This window comes from Dermacentor silvarum, chromosome 8, assembly GCF_013339745.2.
Source record: "Dermacentor silvarum isolate Dsil-2018 chromosome 8, BIME_Dsil_1.4, whole genome shotgun sequence".
Lineage (NCBI taxonomy): Eukaryota > Metazoa > Arthropoda > Arachnida > Ixodida > Ixodidae > Dermacentor > Dermacentor silvarum.
This window is the reverse complement of record NC_051161.1, coordinates 153519827-153537638: the sequence shown is the minus strand read 5'-3', so window position 1 is coordinate 153537638 and position 17812 is coordinate 153519827.

The following is a 17812-nucleotide window of genomic DNA, read 5'->3' as shown; positions in this document are numbered from 1 at the left end:
CACTGTGTAAGCCTCACCAGTTCTTCTAACCTCACTAAGACCAAGAATATCCCAGTAAATGCCTGATAATTCTTCAAATAGTCCTGCTAAGCTAGCCTCACTCGAGAGGGTGTGCGTGTTGAATGTTGCCAGGTTCAGTTTCCATTGGCGGCCTGTCTTGACCCAGAGATTCTTAGCACCCTCTGCCGCGTAGCAGGTCTGACCGCCGCCTTGGTCAGGTGCTCCGCAGCCACTGGGAACTGAGGGCCGTGGGTTAATTGTCGGAGTCATGAGGGAGGTAGTGGCCGAATACTGCACCAGGGAGGCCAATTCCTGTTCTGGTGAGAGAGTGACTTTGATGAAGCTTAGTGGGCCTTCCTAGTTTCGTTGCACCTGAACTAGTATAGCCCCACTAGCTCTCGGTGATATATATTTTTTTCTTGCCGGTGTCAGGCACCACTCCATGCCTGAAAATGTAGTGGACTGGAGTAGAATTCAAACTTACGACCTTCAGATTTGAAGCCGGGTATTCTACCTCTGCTCCACGCCCACCACCCTATCCACTATATAGCCACGAATTAGGCTACCGCGCCAGCTTTCTTTCCTTTTTTGAAGTATTGACTGGAAAAAAATTCAACGTACGGCTTATGACCAAAGATTAGCATATAGAATGACTAACTAAAACCATTAACAGCGCTCGAGGTCAGACCGAAATAAATGACCCCGTACCAATTACTCCGCATTCTGTAACGCGAGGAACGCGGAAACTTGAATGGAATGTTGCGCTCCAGTTTACTCTCTTTTTTATCTATAACAATGATACCCGTAAATCTGAGTACAAAGCGCCGGATTGGTCAGATATACTTTACTTGTTTGAAGCGGCAAGCAGGAAATTTACATATGTTTCTCCGTCTGCGTTTCGCAAGATCTACTGATGGAAAACTTTATGCGCAACAGTACACATGAGAGATACATGCTACTTGAAGACCAAGAAAATATTTGTTCTCCAAAGGTAACCGTACAATAACATAGTAGAATGAAAGCCGACACTGCGGCCGCAATGCACGCGCAATCACCGAGCGGCATTCAAAAATAAAATAAAGAAGAGAAAGAATTTTATTCTTAAGGCATAAACACATGTTATATGCAATTATAAACACTACTTGAGCAGTCTGAGCGGAAATACCAGCGCGAGAAGTAGTACGAATGACCTTGGCGAGCAATATCGCCAGCAGTTTCCAATGGCGCGACCTTGATGCGGCCCAATCCACTTCGATCGCAGCGCCGCCACAGTATTCTTCGTCGTCGGGCGCCTCACTGCAAAGCATGCGCCGCCCCAGCCGCTCGTCCCACTCAAGCATATTCTAGTACACTCTTGTAAAGCCCCTTGATCAAGGGTATTTAGCCGTTGGGCGTTAGCTGCGACCTCTGTATGACGTCACACCCCGCGCTCCGCAGCTGTGATAACCGGGTGTATAGAAGGGGAGAGCTCGCGTCGCCGCAGCCATAGTTGAGGACGCAGTATGGATGGTGAGAAGTCGGCTAGCCCGAAAGAGGCCAGGGATCGCCGTAGAAATGAATTGAAGTGTGCTGAAGAGACTCAAGAGGAGCATGCCGAACGGTTGGCCAAACACCGTGACAGCGATGCCGCTAGACGGGCTCGCTTAGCCTCTAACGATGAATCTACAGCGCCGACCTCTGATGATGACTGCTGCTCAAGTTCTGCGTCTCTGAAAGCAGCCAGCCTTGCAACACGTGCTGAAATTTTGAGGAAACGTCTTGCCGAAAACACCGAAGAGGAGCGTACCTAAGCGCAGCCGGTGGTCTTTAGCTATCGCTACGCGGCTAGGTCTAACCAGAGCTAAACCACAGCCAATTTTTTCAGATCGCAAGGCAAGCTACTGGCGAATCATAGCTTTCGAAGATACCTCGGACTTTATGATTGGTTTACCTATGGCAAGTCGTTAAAGGGGAAATCATCCGCTGCGCAGAAATTCCAGGCCTCGTCGCGATTGACGCTAAATTCGATTGGACAACTCAAGGACCAGTGTGTCAAAAGGTTCTCTTGGATTGTAGCACTCATCTCACGATCAGCGTCTTAAGAGTGGATAATACAGAAGACTCCACAGACAAAATTCTCAATTCTTTCGGTTATATAGAGACCAAGAACATCACTGACTCGAGCGAAGATCTATCTGATAAGAGCCTCGTAGATTATAGGGAGACAGCCAAAAATCTTAGTGGCAGATGCACCGTGGCTCTGCCGTAGGAAGGCGACCGGAAAAATTTTGCATGGCAACCGTGGCACAGATGTCAATTGTCTTTAAAAGCTAATCAAAAGGCTTTCTCAGCATGATGGTCTGACAGAAGATAATGACAGCACACGGCAATACTTGCAATTTGAGCATGCCAAAGTTTTTCCTGAAGTGACATCTGACTATGACGGACTATGTTACATGCCACGTCACGAAATTATTCTAGAAAACTCTGACAACATAACTGCGAGTTGTGTTCGACCCATTGTCGCATATAAAAGGAAGATATCTGTCGCTCAAGGAACGGTTCGAAACGTGGCAAGCCTAATAGAGGATCTTCTTCAACTATTGCTCTGTTTTCGACGGTTGGCAATAGCCATAAATGCTGACATCGAGGACAAAGCAGAACGACTAGAAGGATTGAAAAGCAGTTACTCGCCTGTTACTCGAACTTCCAATCTTCGATTGCAAAGGTTATGGCATTTGGAAATCTCACGAAATGCTTAAAGACGGAAGGAAATGGAAGCGACGTTGAGGGAGTGGTGCGCTCATGTCGCCGATTGTAGGATGACAAAAGTTTCGCTATGCGTCTGGACTCCACTCAGAGGAGAATACACAGATGACAAGTTGGGGACTCGACACCTACAAGCGAAGGCTATGTGCAACTCCCGCATTTTGATTTAGGCTTATTTACAAGGAGGGGAAGCGCCGCCTGTATGTCTAGCCAACTTCCTGGTTGACAATTCAATCCTCGCTAATCCGGACCCCAGCTTCTGCAACACCTCGTCGAGGCCACAGGCTACTCGAAAAGATGTTATACGGAAGCTCGAGTACCGTTAAAGGATTCCGAATCATATCTCGGAAAGATTGACAAAGGAGTATCGCCTGGAATTATGATCTCTGCATCATTATCCACAAAGCACTAACCAAAGTGTGAAAGTGGATGACGTCGTTTTATTGGAAGACGACAGAAAGAACCGATGTTCTTGGCCACTGACTCGAGTACTGCAAGTATATCCCGGCCGTGATGGATTGGTGCAGGCTTGTTCTGTAAAAACCCTAGACGGAAAAATACTAGAAGGACCAGCTCAAGTCCTGCATCACATGGAGATAACCACTGCTTCTTGGGCGGGGCGGAATGTTGAAAAAGGAGTTAAATAAACGCGGCCAGCCAGTGTAGGCAAAGAAAAGAAGATGTTTGGAATACGTAGGTGCTACGCCATGACTCCCGTCCTAGTTTTTCTAACCCGTTGCCGTCTTAGCATCGATAGGAGTTAAGGTTCAGGTGTAGCAAAGCTTAGACTGACGATGATAGAACCATTAGAGTTGCAGAATGGATACCAAGAGAACGGAAGCGCAGTCGAGGACGGCAGAAAACTAGGTGCGGTGATGAAGTTAGGAAATTTGCAGGCGCAAGTTGGAATCAGCTCGCTCAAGACTGGGGTAATTGCAGATCACAGGTAGAGGCATTCGTCCTACAATGGACCTAAATAGGCTGCTGCTGATGATGATAATGATGTTGAGATAGAGAAGACGCAGGGTCGGTGTCTTGCTCGGTGACGTGAGGGGATTCCAGGGGATGCAGTGACAGACAAGCGACATCTTGATAAAGCTGACCGGACTTGTGCACTACCGAAAATGAGTATTCTTGGTGGCGCATAGCCCAATCACCAAGGTGGCCTGTATGATATTTGAGCGAAGAAAGCCAACAGAGCATATGATGATCAGTTACCACGGTAAAGTTGCGGCCAAACAGGCAGGGACAAAATTTGTCGACAGCCCAGACAAGAGCCAGACACTCTCGTTCTGTGACTGAGTAATTCTTCTCCGGTGCGGACAGGAGGGGGCTGGCGTACGCAATAACGCAGTCGTGTCCTCCCTGACTCTGAGCGATGACGACACCGATTCCATGGCCGCTGGCATCTGTGCAAAGTTCTGTAGGCGCAGCTGGATCAAAATGCGCTAAAATAGAAGTAGTCGCGAAGGCGTCGATAAGCGCCGAAAAGGCAGCAGCTTGGGGTGAGCCCCATGCAAAAGCAACGTCTTTTTTGTTGAGCGCTGTAAGGGGACGCGCAATGTTGGCAAAATTACGAATGAAATGGCGAAATTAATAGCACAATCCAATAATGCTGCCTGGGTCTTTAGCCGACCAAGGTACAGGAAAATTCTTCACGGCGCCAACTTTTTTCAGGATCGGGCTGGACACCCGCCGCACTGACGAGGTGGCCAAGTGCGGCGTCCGAAGCGGCATTTTGAGGTGTTGAGCTGGAGACTGGCATTGCGGAATACCCCGAAAATGGCGAAGAGGCACTGAAGATGGCTGTCAAATATTGGCCAAATACAATGACATCGCCAAGGTAGCACAAGCAGGCTGACCATTTCAAGCCACGAAAAAGCGAATCCATCATGTGCTCAAATGTGGCCGGCTCATTTCAAAGACCAAAATGAATGGCTTTAAAGTGATGGAGGCCATCTGGTGTTACGAATGCGGCTTTTCCGCGGACCAGTGGGTCACCAGCAATCTGCCAATAACCTGTGCGAAGGTCAATAGACGAGAAATATTGGCTGCCGTGAAGGCAGTCGAGTGGGTCGTCTATACGGGGCAAGGAATAAACGTCTTTCTTCGTAATCTTGTTGAGGTATCGATAATCAACACAACATCGGCAGGTGTTGTCCTTCTTCTTGACCAGCTCAACAGGATCGGTCCATGGACTAGAGCACGGTGCGATGTCCTTGGCCAGCATTCTGTCAACTTTTTTTTTGGATTATGGCGTGTTCCCCAGCGGAAACGCAATAAGGGCGCCGGGGAACCGGTTTAGCATCGCCGGTGTGGATATTGTGCTGTACATTGTCTGGCCTCTTGTACATTGTCTCGCCTAAAGGGCGATTTTAGAGATCAAGGATATCCGAATATGTTAGCAAGAGCCGACGCAGATCTTCTGCTTGTGTAAGCAGGAGGCCTGCATATATCATTTTTAGCAATGGAGCTGTTTAAGCTCTTGGTTAGACTGCGTAGTGCGAACAAAAAAGTGCGCCTGGTGATGACGTCACCGAGCATTGCTCGCAACGCCTCGCGCAGCTTGTGCCAGTTGTTGCTAGGCGACGCACGTAACGTCATCGCTCGGCAAGGCTGCCCTCCTCCCCAAGGTTACCCTCGCCACAGCGCGAGGCGCGGCTGACGTATCCGGCGTTTGTCGGCGTTCCCCAGCTGCAGCCGGCGTCGAGATGCGACATGCTGCATTTCGCACCGGCCTGGTCACCCAGAATGAATCGTATTCGCGTCTCGTCGAGCAAGATGAGCTGGTGGAGTGTTGTGCTTTCTCTGCCGTGGCGTCCCCGTGCGGAGCGCCCCTACGCGTCCGCGCTATGCCGGACTATAAAGTGGCCTTTAGAAGACTGCGCGCCAACACCAAGTATCGTCCCGATACTCAGGGTCGGCTAAGTTTGGCTAAGAACCAGCCAAGCCAAACCAAGTTAAGCAATACCAAAGCTAAGAACCAGCCAAGTCAATCCAACTTAAGCAAAGGAAAGCAAAGGTAAAGCTAGGGAAGGGCCACCAGCTTCACTGTTTACCCAGTCTTTGCACCACTTAGTGTGACGCTGCCCCTAATTTTTTTTCGAAATCGGCACATGGCGACGCGGTGGCTGTGAGAGAGTCGGAAACACTGCGAGAGCCGTTGATGCCTAACACAGGAATATCGGATTCCTGCAACGACGACACGGTGGCAAGCGTTATACCAGCAGGTAGCACATGGGTAGAGTGGCCAAAGTTCAAAAGATACAGGCAGGTTTTCTTTTCACGTACGGTAACCACAGTGTGCGGGAGGACGGCATAGTGTGTCAGGACCACGTTGAGAATCGGGGAAACAACGTATTCACCATCGCATACAGGAGGAGAGGGACTTAGTGGGACATACGTTGCGGCTTGCGTTGGTAGGTGGAGGAACGCGACAGAACATAAGTGGCTGGGTGTGTGGGATATTATGTGGGCGTCAAAAGGGAGTCCCACTTGAATAACACCTGTGAAGCAGTCGATAAAGGCTAAGTGCGCCGAGAAAAAGTCTAGGCCGAGGATCACGTCGTGAGGACAGTGCAGAAGCACGGCAAACAAAACAGTGTTCTGATGGCCAGCAATGCTCTCTCGGGAAGTGTACATTCCACGAACGGCAGGCGTGCTGCCATCAGCGACTCGTACTGTGCTTGGAATAGCAGGCGTAATAACATTGCGGAGCTGAATATGGCGAGCAGCGCTCATTATAGAAATGTGCGCTCCAGTGTCTGTTAGGGCCGTAACGGTAACAATGTCCACTTGAATGTCCTGAAGATTCCGGCGCCGGCATTGTCGTGGCCATAGAAATCGACGGCCTTGTGGCGACGATGAGTGGATAAGCCTAGAGTGTGGAACAGCGGCGTCGGAAGCATGTTGATCAGAGTGAGGGGAAAAACGTCGAATGTTGCCTCCAGGACAACGCCAAGATCCAGTGCTGCAGTATGAAGGCGACGACCAGCTACTGCGGCAGTGACGGGAAATGTGTCCAACGCGACAGCAGCTTAAACATATGGGTCAGTTGTCTGCCGTCCTCCAGTCTGCCGAGTTTCTGTAGCGTGAAGGGTAGACCTGGTTCTGGGTGGCGTTGGCAGGGATCAGTTCGGGTGTACGGATACAACAGACCGCCGATGTTAAACCCAGAGAGAGATAGAGAGAGAGAAAACACTTTATTCCAGGTCAGACTAAGACCTATAGATATTCCTCCGCCAGGAGGACCATGGCCAGCTGGTCGGCGAAGGCCGCCGACGCCAACCACACTCGCCAGTGAGGAGGTGGGGGGTTAGGGTAGTAAGGGGATTGTAGGGCTGCGGGGCAATAGAAAAGGATGTGCTCTGCATTTGCGTACGTAGAGGGGCAGTTGGGACATGAGGGGTCTGAGCGGTAACGATAAAGGTATAGGCGTGCTGAAGTGATCAAGGTGTTGAGCTGGACGGCCCTGAGGGTGCGTACTTGGGCAGTGGAGAGACGAGGGTGTGGTGGCGAAAGCGTCTGCAATGATTGCCGGAGGTGTTTGTAGTGCTGCTTCAGAGTTTGCTTATAAAAGTGTGCCTCGTCCGCTATGGGCGGGTAAGGCCAGGGGATCGTCAGCGCCCGGCTATTAATCTCGCGGGAAGCTCATGAGCGAGCTGATTGCCGATAATCCCCGCATGACCTGGCACCCACACCACAGTGACCAAAACAGGGGAGAGAAGGGAGAGAGCGTCAGAAAGGTCGTCATGAAAATTATCGGGAAGTCTGTTGTCGCGAAGAGCCCGGATTGCCGCCATGGAGTCCGAGCAAATGCGATAGCGAGGAGAGGGAGGAAGAAGGGTTAGTTCGTGTGTGGCGTGAATGATCGCAGCCAATTCAAGGGAGAGAGAAGAAGTAGGAAGTGAGAAGGGGTCAGTGGTGGAAGTGATGGGAATGCCAAGGGGGGTCGACATTGTCACACAAGATGTGGAACCATCAGTTTGGTAATACGCTGCGTTGACGTAGCATGTGACAGTGTCGGTAGAAAAGGGTCGTGGAAGTGAGCGTGGGCTTGTCGTCGTCCCTCATGAAGATGTAGGGTCATATTAGAGGGAATAGGGGCACAGCGGAGATTGCTAGGAAGAGGTCCTTGAGGGGTGTACAGAGGAAAGTCAATGGGCCAGATGCCAGCCCGCTGCTGTAGCCAATGACCCTGCGCAGAGCTGCATAGGCGGCCAAGTTGTCGATGCCTATGGAGGCACAAGAGCTCTGCAAGGGGAAGAAATAGGCCTGTTGTGTATAGTTTGGCTGTGGATGCGTGTGCCGGAAGATGTAGGGCAGCTTTATAGAGACTGTGTAAAGCCGATTGAATGCGATGCATTTGCGTCTGCGTAAGTGTGCACTATGGCAGGGAATAAAGGATTTTGTTCAAGGCAACGGCTGTTACAAGTTGATTGGCTGTGCATTCGTCGAGGCCGCCGCGACGCTTGACCACTCGTCGGACTAAGTGAGTTACTTGGTGGCGTGTGGTGATCGTGGACTGTATTGCGCGGGTGAAAGAGTAGTCTTGGAGGGGAAAGCCTAAAACCTGGCAGGATGACGTGCGGGGGATGGGAGTACCGGCGAGAGTGAGATAAAGGAGGGGGTTCACAGACCGTTGGTGCTTAATAGCGGAAAGGAGCAGCAGCTCAGATTTCTCTGGAGCCGCTTGCATACCAGAGCGGGAAAGGAATTCGGAAATGAGGTTGAGGCCGGCTTGTAATGTGAATTCTACCTCCCCCGGTGAGCCATAAGTACACCAAAGGGTTATTTCATCAGCATAGAGAATTGACTGCAGGTGCGGAATCTCTGAAAAGGATTTTGCGAGAGGGGCTAGCCCGAGATAAAGAGGGTTGGAGAGAGCACGGCACCTTGAGGTGTTCCGCGGGTGAGCGCGATAGCGTCATGAAGTGGGGTATCGAAGGCCTTGCGCACGTCCACAGTGACCAGTGCGTGAACTTGAAACCTGGAAGGTTGGAAAAAAGTTTCCTGGAGCAGGAGAAATAGGTATTGAGTAGACATATGGGGGCGGAAACCAATCTGATTGTGCGGAAGGATGTGAGTATCGTCGCGAAGATCCGTAAGACGTGCGAGTACCATGCGTAAGATGGTTTTCCCGACACAGGAAGTAAGTAAAATGGGTCGCAGGTTGAAGAGAGTGGCGGGCTTGCCGGGCTTTGGTATTAGAGTAATGATGGAAGAGGTCCATTCATCGGGGAGAGTGCCGTTGGTCCAGTGTTCATTTATTTTGTGTAAAAGAAATTCTTTATCGGAATCAGGCATGTTCTTCAACAGAGAGTAAGTCATGTGGTCCGCTGCTGGAGCGGTACCAGTCTTGTTTTGAGCCAAGGCTCGTTCTAGGCCCGGCAGAGTGAAGGGGTTGTCCAGACCTCTATTGGGAGGCCGTGTGTGCTCATGGTACAGGAAAGGAAGTGGGGGAGGGATGTACATATCCGTGACCTGTTGAAGGAGGGAAGTAGCACCATAGCACCATGCTCGGAGAGATGCTTTTGGATTTTGGGAAGGGGAGCAGGTTGCGGCCCAAGGAGGGACCGGAGGATCAACCAGGCTGATTTGGTGTGGAGGGAAGAGTTGATAGAATCGCATATGCGATTCCAATTTGTTGTCTCAAGGATGGAACAGTGAATTAGTATGTCAGTGTTGAGTGTGTCTAATGTGTGTCTAAGCTGGATGTTGTTAGGTTGGGTACGGATGCGACTAAGAAGACGTTTACGGCGTCTCCAGAGACGCATGAGGTGTGGGTCAGCGGGGTCTGACGTAGGGTTAGCTTCTGTAGTGGTGGTGGCCTGCGACCGCGTTCGCCGTAGTGAGTCCACCCACACATCATAGCTGGGAGTTGACTCCTGGACTCGCAGGCGATGAAGAGGTCCCAGTTGGTCCGGGTGATGCGTTTTGGGGGTTTGTGAGTGAGGGTCAGTTTAATTTCACTTGTCGGATAGGAGGGTGTCCGGAAGGACTTGCCAAGTCTCTGGAGGATTGTGGCCATGGTGAAAGGTGAGGTCAGGTGTTGTATGACGTTGTTTTGCGTTTCCGTCTCGTGTGGGTGTATCTGGTGTATTGATGAGTGCATATGAGTGCTGCATAGTGTGTGCGTGAAGAAGGCAGCCAGGGCGTAGAGTGTTTGGGTAACCCCAGATGGTATTTGGGGCATTGAAGTCTCCACCAAGAGTAATGTCACGGTGTTTTTGAAAGGATTGAAGAAAATGAAAGAGGAGAGAATTGTGGTATAATTTGGGGGACTGTAGACATTCACAAGTGTGAGAGGTGGGTTCGGGGGGTCTGGGTAATACGAAATGGCTGTTACATATGGAAGTAACGTGGATGGAACATCTTCCACTTCATAAGCGATATCCCGGCGAATATAAACGGAAGACAGCGGCGCGGCGGGGTTGGCGTGCAGAGCTCGGTCGCCTGGGATGTTTTTCGTATGCCTTGTTTCTTGTAGTAGGATAAAATGAGGTAGTGTGGTTTGCGTAAGGAGCCATTGCTGTAAGAGGGTGCGGTTTGTGGAGAGGCTACGGCAGTTCCACTGAATTATTGTGATCGCCATGATGCTTTTTATTGGAAGGATTAGGTGGAGTGAGAAGGGTGGCGGGCTTAATTTTGGGGGCCAGGCCTACTGACGAAGTGGGTACGGGGTGGCTGCGCTTGAAGAGGTGGTTCTTGTCTTCCATAGGGCCTGGGGCGTCATTAAATGCTTTGTTTATGGCGGAGTTCAGATTGTCAAGGGACTGTGTGAGGTTTGAAATGAGCGTCCCGAGGTTGGAAGTACGTTGGTCTTGTGCCTCGATACGTGCTTGTTGCATCTCAACGAGGGATGTGAGTGCGGTTACGCGAGAAGTAAGCTCTGTGAGCCCCAGCTCCAGCTGTTCAACGCGGCAGGGAGAGGGGGAGGTTGTAGGTGCGGGGGCGGCAGTCTTCGGCGACCTTACCTGATCTACAGGTTTCTGCAGGGGCGAATCTTGCTTGACCGGAGCAGGCTTGTGGTATTCCGCAGGCTTCGGTTGTACACTCGGTGCTGGTTGAATTACAGGGGTTGGTGACACCTGGGTCCGACGCTGGTGCTGGCCACCCCACTGGGCGTGTGCAGGCAGTAGGCTTGACGAGGCGTGCACTTTGGATATAGATGAGGGATTGGAGGGTTTTACTGGGGGTTGTGACGTGTTCAGACTCTTCCACTGCTGTCTGTGTAGGAGGCGCTGCTTCTTGGCCGCGTTGGCGCAGGCTTCGTCCCGTTGCTTCCTAACTGGGTATATTTCTGCAAAGGGAGTGTGATGGCCTTGACAATGAAGACACCATGGTGAGCAGGAATGTGGTTCATCAGGCTGGCTGATGGGTGTGGAACAAGTGGGGCACAGGCGCTGGTTTCCGGGGCAGGCACACGTGCGATGTCCATATTGCAGGCAGATAGTGCAATGATGGGCGCGGGGCTTATGGGGACGGCAGCGGAACTCGATTCCTTGGTAGTACACGGAAAATGGAACGTGCATGCCAGGCGAAAGTGATCAGGGCGGAGTTCGTATTTCCCATGCGGCGGGCCAAGGATATCGGCTTGATAACTGTCTAAATGACGCAGGAGTTCTTCTGGGGTAGCGTCCGGGGCAATTCCGTGGATAATCCCGCGCCACTAGTTGGTGGCAGCTGCGAGGTATGGAGCTACGGCATATATGCGGCCAGCGAGCATGATACTCTCAACGCTGAGAAGGCGGCTGACGAGTTCGATGTGGTGGGTCTTGAGAATGGCGAGGCGGTTGCAATTGCTGAGATGGACTGAAACGTCAGCACAAGTATGCGCCGGTAGCTTTGCCGCTCGTACGAAAGCTGGGAGAATGTCCAGCAGCTGTGCGGAGGTGGCGGAAGGTAACGCTGGCAGGTGGACACAAACCGCATGGAGGTCAAAACTTGGGCGGGGAGCAAGTCGAGGCTTTCGGACATTTCCGGGCGTTGTCCATTCTCCTTCAGGTTCATCCAACTCGATGGAGGATAGAGTGGAGGTGGAATGTAACGTCGCCGTCTCGTCAGCCATGCCGGCACGCAGCAGTGGTAGGTTAGGGCTAGCGAGGCCGTCACCGCTTCAAAACTTGAAGTGGCGATATTTTTTAGCACATGGGTTCTAGAATGAAAATATTCTTATCGAAAGAAAGCAGGTGACTTGCCGGTTGCGAAGAGCAGTGTATTCTTGCAGATGAGACGATTTCGAGGATGATCTGGGTGGATGATGCAGAGCGCGACACGACCATCGCACCCTCCTTGAGACGCTTGCCGCGTGCCCTGTTAAATCCAGGTTCGCCAACTCCTGGCGAGCGACTGCTTTTATGAGTGACACGGTGGGCAGGTTGGCTGACCGAACGTCTGGAAGATCGGCTGTAGGAGCTATTTCGTCGAGTTCGTGGCGGACAATGCGAGTTAGATCTTCCGATGCTGAGACTGCCCACGCATCGGTGGGTTCTCGCATGACGATGTGGCGGCTGTGCTTGGTAGCTGAAGGAACTGGCGGGCGATGCGGTCCCTCTTCGCTTGTTCAAAACGTTCTCATTCCTTAACTATGGCGTCGACCGTAGTACAATCCTTGAACACAAGTATATTAAACGCGTCGTAGGCTGTTCCCTTCAAAATGCAGAAATCGTTTCAGTGTCGGTCATTTTTGTGCCAGCTTTTCGACAAAGGCCCAGTACGTCTTGTATGTACGAAATGTTCAATTCAGTGGTCGTCTGGACGCGGGATCCGAGCTCCTTTTAAGGGCTTGCTGACGGCCAAATGGTCTGCCGAACAACTCACGCAGCTTCGGCTTGAAAGCGTCCTAAATTATAAGATCTTCCGCGCGGTACCACGCGCATGCCGTTCCTTTCAGGTAGAATATCAAGTTGGCTAATATCAGCGTGGGGTCCCACCTGTTGTGGTCGCTGATGCGCTCGTACTCGTACATGCCGATTCACTCTTTGACATCCAAGCCATCTGTGCCAGAAAAGGTTACCGGGTGTTGTGGGTACAAAAGAATGACAGGAGCCGGTGGCTGCTGCACCGCCGTCACTTCGGTGGTCATCACGGAGCAACCAAGACGGCGACCTTTTCGTAGTTCCGTGCTTGGTTGACGGAGCACGTTGACGGGTGTACCTCGCCCCTCCACCAAAGAAATGTTACGGGAATAACGTGTATTTAGGAATTATAATTATATACAAGGTTACAAGACCCACAAGCGGCGGCGACGGATGCAAGGCCTTAGCGTGGCTCTGGCCACTTCGTCGCCATCGTCTTGGTCCGACAGACAGTAGCAGCCCCTTCACTGTCTCGTGGCAATATATTATCGACTCATGTGAATCGATTCGGAACAGTGGTACTAGGTTAATTGATTCTAACCCCCGTATTCGGAAATGCAACTTAAGTTGGAGCCCACGCTTGACTTGATCTAAGTGACGCCTGGTGTGAACGTTCCCACGACGCTCATTGCGTTTCTTTCGGTGCGTTCACGACAGGCGTCATTTAAATCAAGTCATGCTTGGCCTTCAACTTAGGATGCATTTCTGAATACGGGGGATAATCTTTCTATGACGTCAGTATTTCTGTACTGAAACCAGAGTATGGTTATTACATCTATCTAATCGCCGACGTAGTGCTAGTCTTGAGCTCTATCACAAGTTCTTTTAGATCAATCTTCCGCATGCACCCTATTTTGTTCTCGCAGCACGCATCTCTCACTACAGAAATCATTCGCAGCAAGTCACTCGCCCGCGTGCCCGAAGATTTTAGGCGGGAATACGAAACCGTGTTATTGCAACAGCAATTATAGGGACACTCCAAGCGCATTGCTGCCGTCGTCGTCGCCGTCACCGGGAGGTTCCGTATAAAGTCCAAGGGTTATAAAATAGTCGCCGCGCGCCGTATGTTCTATGTGTGAGGAACGCACAAATGGCAACTGGTGAAGTAACCCGCAAGTGAGCGTCCATCCAGACTGCGGCGACGCACAGCTCAGTGTTCTTGTGAATTGCCGAAGCCTAAAAAATAAGGTCGGCGATTTTACTTGCTATTTAATACTTTTCAAACGTAAATTGTTCTCGGAACAGAATGATAGCATGATTCTACGGTCATCGAAGTGAAGTTTTTCTAGTTGGCTGCTACTGTTTTCGGGACGACCGTAAATATTGTAACTAAACCCAGTACTCTTCGTTCTCGATGAGAACCTGTTCCTCCCTTTAACAACATCCTGAGCGTGGATGAGGCCGACGACGGCATGGGCCAGCTACCCCTTTGGATATGCCCGACCTCGTACTCTTCACGAGAGAAGCAACCCTCCACGTCAACTCTGCTAGGACGACGGCGTGGGCCCACTTAGCCTCCATGTGACGCCCCGGTAGCGTAGGCCAGCTACCCGTTACGAGACACACCGGTGGCGTAGGCTAGAGAGCGACCCCCAGTTTGATGTCAAACTCCGAGACCGCGACCCCAATTCTTACAACTGGTGGCAGCGGTGGGATTGACCTCATGGATCTGGGGACATGGTGACCGACCGGTATTCTGATCAAGTTATAGGCGACTTGGGAATGACCAGCTCTTTCAACTGACTGAATACGGCGGAGAAGGACTGGTGACATGGTGCTGCTTCTCTCGGTAAGCGTTTCGATTTGGATGTGATATTTACCAGGCTTTAATTTTTCTGGGTTTGTAGAATGGAATCGCTGGGGATTTTTTAGTTGTATTTTGATTTGCGCGTGTATTGCAGCAAGTCTTGTGGGACCGCCGAGCCGCATAGCCAAAACTGTCTACGAGTGTCTCCTCCGTTTTGGGGGGAGTGAGCAGTGGGTGCCCGAGTGCACTTCTCCGAATGTATTCAGAGAACAAAGGCGCCGCGGGATTTTGCGCACCCTCGCCCACTAGGCGGACCCTTCGGTGACTCTCGCCGCTCCGATTGGAGGAAGATGGGAGTGCAGCTTTCCCTGGCTTAGGGATCTAGGGGGGGCAGAGGGCTTTTAAGCGGACTTTTGCGGCTCTCTGGTGTGCGACAATCCAGTCATGCTAGACTGAGAGACGTAACGTTCTCTACTACTCATGTAACTGTTGTAAATAAACCCAGTACTGTTCGTTCTCGATGAGAATCTGTTCCTCCATTCAACAACGTCCTTAGCGTGGATCAAGTGGACGACGGCATAGGCTAGCTTCCCATTTGGATATGCCCGACCTCGTGCTCTTCACGAAAGAAGCAACCTTCCTTGTCAACTCTGCTCAGACAACGATGTGGGCCCACTTAGCCTCCGTGTGACGCCCCGGTAGCGTAGGCCAGCTACCCGTCACGAGATGCACCGGTGGCGTAGGCTATAAAGCGACACGCCGTTTGACGTCGAACTACGAGACCAAGACCCCTACTCTTACACCCGGCGAACGCACTCGATCGCCGTCTCTCTCGCTCCGCAGTCGACTGTCGCGACAACCGCCGCCGCGTGACGTCAGCAAGGCAACACTTGTATTTCCGTCTTCTGTCTACGCGCGCCACTCCTCCCATCTCCACTTGCCGTTCGCTCGCAGACGGTCACGTGTTTTTTTTTTACCACTCGACTAGACGCCGCGTTTTCTTTCTTTTTTTTTTCAAGGCGCTGCGTTATGCTCCTTCAAGGGCTGCAGAAAATTGCGCCAACCTTTCCCTTCAAAACGAACTACTTCTCTAGGCCATCGCGCAAAAAGAAGTCGAATATTTAGGGGAAGAAAGTAGGAACAGATTTATCTTCCTCATTTTTTTTGGACGCATATGAGTAGTATACGAATTTCTGTAGCGATAATTCAGCGAACTTCTTCAGTACAATGAGATCTAATTTTGCGTTTCTTTACAGGTAAACTTTCAAGATGTAACCATATTTGAGATATTCAATGGTACCGTGATTACAGTTCTTGCGATGTACCAAAAAAACACTAACCCGAATAAGTTGTCCACTACTACCGATTGGTAAGTTAATTGCACGCTGAAATGTAGGGAGGTAGGTATTCGCGGTGAAATTTCCTTAGCACACTATGAATTGCCTGTTAACGAGAGCTATGAGATTGTAATCGGTGTTAGGCTAGATATTTTGGTCATGAGACGACCTAGTTTCTTAATGATTCACGCTAGACACACGGTAACTGTTCTAGCCTTGTTTTTTGTGGCGGAATCTACGGGCTTGGCATGGGTACCTGGGAGGCCACTAGTATTAGGAGCTAGTCCTGTTTGTGCAATTTCTTGTAATATTGTGCAACTTATAGTATATTTATCAATTTATTTACAGAGATATGCAAACAAATAATAATATTGTATAAATATGGCAATATCTCCTTTCGCGATAGTTGTTTTATTTAAACAACTCTGCTTTGACTCGAATAATTTTGCGCCCCAAAGCATGGATGTCTCTGAGGTAAATTCTTGGCCACTGTGGCAATGCCAATGAAGGTTTGTGGATGTAGAATATATTGCTGGCATTCTGTCCAGCATGCCTGCTTTGGCACGTGATATTTTTCAGCTCACAAAAAATATTATTCGGCATAAAGACGTTGGAATCACTGATAGCCTTTTTAAGAATGATACGAAAATACCGGCAAATTCACTCACAAGAATGCAATGGCATTCATGAGAGAATTAGGACTGCATTAGCAGCAGGGCTCGGTAAAGATACCTTGCAAATGTCTTCGCCCAGCGGCCGTCGTGCGAGCGCCCGCTGCCAAGTGTCGCTTTTCTTCATTACACGCCATACAAATAAAAGGCAGTAAGCCGACAATTGTTTAAGGTGCAGATACAAATTACTGGAAATTTAATTCCATCCGATACGGTACTTGTAATGTATATTTTAACATGCTTCGATACATTAGTTAACTCATCATTATAACTCAACGATAGCATCCACTGCCGGTGCACAGGTGTTAACTTGCAAATGCCTGATCTCTAGTTTGCAACGCTTGTTGCTTCTAACTTTTGTAGTATAATTATATTGCGGAAATTCTAATTAGGAGAGTAGTGAAGTGTTCGAATTTGGGGTTGAGTTGTTCGTCCTGTTCATTGCGTTAAGGCTTATGCACGCAACGTCAACCCGACGCTGAAGCCGACAAAAGAACTACAAGACAACGACGCCGATAATCAACCCACTAGTCGGCAGACTGTGTCGCTGAGAGGCTTTCGGCCACATTTGGCCAGCCACGCCGCCGATGTGGCCAACAACAGCGAATTGGGACTGTGTGAGGGGATTCAGTTACGCCGTACCGACAAAACCAGTCTGAAGACTGCCATTCGGCCAGTCTCCATAACATCAGCCGCGGACAGAAAACATTGCACCGACAACATGATTGCCGCCTCAGCTGCGGTTTTATATATACTTAAACACACCAAAAATATAATGGACACATACTTCTGAAGATGAAATGAATGGTCGTCAGCTGATGCCAGCAGTCTATGCCCAGCTACATCCGGTGCCGATTTTGTTCAGCCGATAGAGAGAGAAGTAAACTTTATTGTAGGCGTAAATTGGTAGGTGAGACCCTGGCCGAGGAGCTAGCCTGGAGGCCAAGTGACCGCGACGCAGTTAGCCCACTCTGCCATTACGACGTGGCATTCTGGGTCATCCGTTTGGATCACAAGCTCCCAGGCTTCGCGCGTGAGGGCTTGCCGAATGTCATCTTGGTATGTGCTTAGCGCGTCCCAGTGCATGCAGTTAGGTTTCAAGTCTGGCTTGGAAATTTCAGCCAACCTTTTCGGATCGAGTCGGTACCCGCCATAGAGCCGTGGCCGGCTTTCGGCAGATAATCGTGCTCGGGGCGGATACGCTCTGCGCGAATCCTTGTAGAATGAGAGCCTATCAAACGATGGGTTCGTGCACGTAGACCCATTACCTGCGGGGTCAATAGACGGCCCGGTCACCGTAGGCGGGTACGACGTTGAGTTTCGTCTCTCAAGTACAGTGTAGTTCACTTCTGCCTGTATCGACATGAAATGGACCACTCTAAACTTCGAACAGACCGCTCACGAGAGGCAGGAAGCGACCGACAAGGCAAGGAAAGCAAGAACCTGTTA